Source organism: Triticum dicoccoides, chromosome 3B (assembly GCF_002162155.2).
Source record: "Triticum dicoccoides isolate Atlit2015 ecotype Zavitan chromosome 3B, WEW_v2.0, whole genome shotgun sequence".
NCBI lineage: Eukaryota > Viridiplantae > Streptophyta > Magnoliopsida > Poales > Poaceae > Triticum > Triticum dicoccoides.
The window spans coordinates 848,797,464-848,802,729 of NC_041385.1; the positions used below are offsets into that span (position 1 = coordinate 848,797,464).

Genomic DNA, 5,266 nt, shown 5'->3' on the forward strand with positions numbered 1-5,266 from the left:
GTATGGTCGCATCAACCTCCGATATCCTCGACCCCTCTAGCTTCAGCTTCACGAGATTTCTGAGCCCCTGGATCCACTCCGGAAGTTTAACTAGGTTGCCTATCAACTTGAGGCCCTGCAGGTTTTCTGGAGGTGAGGACAGGCCATCCAAGCAGCCTGATAAACCTGTCTCTCCGGCTGAGTGCAGCGACAATGACTCCAGGCTGCTGAGACGCACAATTGCTGAACACAACTCTTGACCGTTTCTCTTGTTGATGCCTGTCAACCCTAACTTGTGTAACCGGGTCAACCTTTTTATATCTTTTAGAACAGCCTTTCCCACTGAGATGTGCACGGTACGCAGTGTGTGCAGGGACTTCAGTTTCCAAATCCCTCTTGGCATTTCAACACCATCTGAAGTCCATTGTCTGCCACTAGCAAGAATGCGCTGCATCTTCACAAGTTTGATGATGGCCCTTGGTAGCTTTGTTATCCTCGTGCCAGAAATATCTAGTGTCTGGAGTTGTCTCAGGTTCCCTAATGCCTTGGTTGTTTAAGCTGCACCCTTCCTCCAATGTGAAAACAAGATTCTCCTCCATAGACTTTGAGATGGCAATTTCACGAATGAGATCATGGACATGGCAGGAGTCAATTCCTTTCTTGCTACAAATTGACTGTCGAGATGGCATAATCATGCTCCTGCTTATAAGTTCCATGAAGTAACCGTCCAATACTTCCTCCATAGACTTGCCACGCACCTCACTTGAGTAACCCTCTGCAATCCACCGACGCACTAAGCGTCTCCGCAGAATCATGTAGTCTTCAGGAAAGATGGCAAGATACAAGAAACAAGCCTTGAGGTGATAGGGTAAACCATCGTAGCTTTTCATAAGGACTGCTTTTATGATCTCAAGTTCTGGATTCATCTCCAACTCAGCACTGATATGCTCATTCAATTTTCTCCATTCAAAAGCAGTTTTTGGTTGGCTTGCCAAGAAGCCACCAATGGTGACTAGGGCAAGGGGAAGTCCTCTGCACTTCTTCAATATCAGTTTTGCATGTTCAACCAACTCCGGATATTGCTCATCCAAATTTATGGTCTCCTTAAATACCTGAAATCCGTATCAATCATGTCATTTAGCACTACAAGAAATCATATAAGCACTACTGTGATTGTCTAACACCTTTGGTTAGTTAATAGGCTTCTCCCTCATCCATCTTTTTCACTTAGTACATCATCACTTTTCTTCCCTAAAAATATTTCCCTCCCACCTAGAAACGTATGCATGGTGCAATGGTGATTTACTTCGTCCAATCCTACTCTGTAATTGGGGCTTTCATCAAAATAAAGCCAGACAACATGCCTACTATCTAAAAAAATAACCCATTGAAAACAACTGCTTTCTTTGAACAAACCAAAAACTCATGCAAAATCGAAATTCTGAATGTAAAAATAAATGTAATATATTCGAGAGAAACTAAATGTAACAACTCATATGGCTTGCTGTATTTTCTCTATACTTGTCAACTGCATTTGCAGGATGGAAAACCTGCCTTAGCCTTCTTAGTGGTACGTCTGTAGCGCCTGAATTTCAAAGGAGCTTCATATGAAACATTTTCATTTTTACAAAGTACGACAAAAAAAATCCCACATACATATGCATGCACGCCGAAGCATGCCAATGTTTTGGATGATATACTTGAGCTTGTCAGCCATTTATGAGTTTCAAAGACAAGATTTTTTTTCCTTCTAATCAGATGTATTGCCCAGTTACTATAATTCTTAGGTCCGATCAAATAGGTTATCTCATTATATATCCATATGATATTCTGTCCCATCAGCACTCTTCTAGTAAACTAGGAATATAGAGGTTAATAGCGGTGTTGCCATGCTACAAGCACAATGTTTTAACATTATAAATAATCATACTCTAGGACCCTTGTTTCTCTGTTCAATAAAAGCGTAGTTCGGTTAAAGATTCTTTCAATTCATGTATGGTTAGCATGGCAGGAGATATGGAAATATGCTTGATTTCAAGAAATGAAAATATCAGGATGCTCCAAATTATCAATTTGTACTTTAAAGATGTATGGTTTTCCTTTTATGTAAATATATAAATATAATATAGTTTATTATAACATATACTATTTATAGATTTTCTATAAACTCCCATATCAATGCGAGAAAAAAGCAGAATTGCAAACCATCTAAATTCAAATCTAGATTAAGAGAGTGGCTTGATTTAAAGAGGACTGAGCCAAATACAGCCGATCAGACACTGAGTAAAGTTTCTTACAAGCAGATCGAATGTTCTTCCATGATTACTGAAGCATGTGTTTTTATTGCGGTAGATCCGAGTGGATTAAAAATGTTGAGGCAGTATTCACAAGAAAAAGGACGGACCTTTGTTTCCACCTCTACTGTCTTACTTCTTTGTTGTTCGCTAGCGAAACAGGGATATCCTACTTCACTTTGACAGCTACAAAATCTACAAATAATTTGATTGGGCCTAACTATAACTATACAAATTATCATGTCTCCACATTATTGTAATCGTAGTTTATGTATTCCAAAGCTTTTTATATTTATATGTACTCCCTCTGTAAAGAAATATAAGAGCGTTTATGTCACTATCTTGTACTGCAGTTCTTTACAGAGGGAGTTTTATTCTAACTATTGCATAAGATTTCAAACGAATGGCAATTTCAATTTTCTAGTGGACATAAAGATATTGTTTATGAAGTTTAAAGCAGTTTAGTATTCACAGAAATAAACAAATTGGCCCTTTAAAAAAGAAATATACAAATTGACAATATTTATTCTGTAACTATAATAGAAATAAGAGGTTGAGGCATTGGGTATGACACTGCTTCATTTGTACCTTTTTGGTGAAGAGGGCACATGCGTCATCAGGGCCCAGATGGTTGAGCTTGTATATGTTTCTTTCATCCTTTGAGCAGTGCTTGGCAATATTCTCTTGCCTTGTGGTGACTATTATGCAGCTTGCTGCAGTTTCTGGCAAATAGTCTTTTATAGCATCCCACTCTAGTATGGACCACAGATCATCAAGAACAAGCAAATATTTCTTTCCTTCTAAACATCTCCTTAAATTTGTCTCATTTTTATCCCCGAATTGCATAATTAAGCTCCCAAGGAGTGCTTCTGAGTTGAAAGGGCGCATGACTGTGACACAAGCACGCGTATCAAACATGCTACTAATCTCTTGGCTTTGATAGATATCTCTCACTAGTGTTGTTTTCCCAATGCCACCCATGCCCCACAAGGAGATCACACGAAATTGCTGGAGATCTTTACTTGAGATTAGTTTGATGATTCCCTTTTTTTAATTCCCTCTTCCGATGAGACGAGATTCCTCTAGTGTAGCCATTGTCTCCGTTCGAGTGAGGATGTTCTTATGTGTAGAGATGTTAACACCAGCAGAGACTTCAAATGGGATGGACCTTTCTTCCGTTGAATTCCTTCCTTCCTGAGAAACCTAAACACAAGGACACAATTAATGCTTATAAAAAGAGTGTATTATGCTTAAATTTTAGATCCACTTTCATATATATTATATGATTAGCGGAGTATTTACAAAATGTACAATAAGATTATCCAGTTAGTATAGTAAGTGTGGGAGTACATTCTCTGAGCAGTAAGAAATACTCCCTCAGTCCGGAAATACTTACCGGAGAAATGGATACGTCCAGATACATCCATTTCTCCGACAAGCATTTCCGATGGAGTACTATATAGTCATGGTAACATGTACTCCCACGCCTCATACACCTAACAGAACTGCATGAGAAATATTCACTACCATATACCCTTTTTTACAACATATCCTTTTATGCTAGTATATTGCGATGGATTTGTAATGTGAAGTTTGCTTTAGGTATCTCATGATAATTACGAGAGTATATCCAAAGTGATAAAATAGTATCAGGAAGTCATTGAACTAGTATAATTTGTGGTGGAAGTACCTACTTGGCTACTCCCAAGCAAGATTTTGGGTTTCGTTTTGCAGATTTTACCGCCCTTCAACAAAATGGACGAATTTCGGAATTTCAGATTTTTTTTGGAGAATCTCGAACGAAATGAACAATAATAAAATTGAATTTCTGAACCAAAAAATAACAAAATTTGAACGAAAATTTACTGAAATTTGACAAAAGACCTTGAAATCAAGAAAATGGATAGATCCAACAACGTCGAGGTTGCTCGAGCATACGGCAACGACGACCCCAAAATCCCGAGCATCGGTCACCTCTGCTTGTGCGCTGCGCGACAACTACTCAAGGTGTGACGCTCTGCGGGTTGCAGACATGATGTTCGCGGATGGGAAAGAGGAATGCTTGTGCACGCGATTCATAGGAGAACTTGAACAAGGAGGATGGCCGGGGCAGCGCTGCCCTCTCTCCCTTGGCTAATGAGCCTTTATCCGTCATGCGAAGAAGGGGTGAGGGAGAAACGAAAACTAGGGCATCTGGAAGCTACGTTCCAGAATTTTATACCAGGGGTGCCATTTGTGGGCTATTGTCAATTGGGCTGGGCCAGAAACTTAAAACAGGCCGAATTTTTTGGCTGGTATACAATTTTACCGGGCCTGAGCGAGATTGACGAATTTCGCCCTGAATGTGAAATTCTCGGATGAAATCCGAATCCCTGCTCCCAGTCCCATGAGTACAAATATTTTTGCTACATAACTTTGCAGTTTTCTTCGACTACATTGTAGGGATGTGAATCCCCTATTGTAGCTATGTTTGATTCAGTGCAAAGGGCACATTATTAATGTTAGTTGGATTGGATTGCGGTGGATTAAGTTAGCCTAGTGAAAGCCTTTAACCAACATAAACCAGGCATACGTGAAATCATCAGAATGGTGGATAGGCTAACTCAATAGAATTAACTCTCCATAATTAAAAAAATTGTTACTCTTCGCAAGCAAACCTCATCACCGAAACTATCCACAACTCGCCGAAACCTATGACCTTATGCATGCAGCTGCACTATCAGGCAGGAAGCTCGCTGCCAATGGACCTGGCTAGATCAGCCGCCCCGCCTGGTATGTGCCAATGACTTGGTCGATGTCCATGCAGCCTGCACGGCCTACCCAAGGCCAGAAGAGCTTCAAGCCATAGGCACTATGGACAGGCAGGGAAGAAGCAAAAATGCTTCCCTCGCCGGACCCGCAACTGCCAACCAATGTCAGCACCGTATCTGGCCACCACCCCCATCACCCACCACCACCAAGGCTGTTCCCGCACGCCCAAAGGATATATCCAC

The 5,266-nt window shown here is 40.5% G+C and overlaps 1 pseudogene; it reads right to left on the bottom strand.

Annotated features, from left to right (window-relative positions):
- Positions 1-292: 292 nt before the first annotated feature.
- The window catches only part of LOC119278900, a 9,744-nt pseudogene continuing 4,770 nt past the window's right edge, over positions 293-5,266 (bottom strand).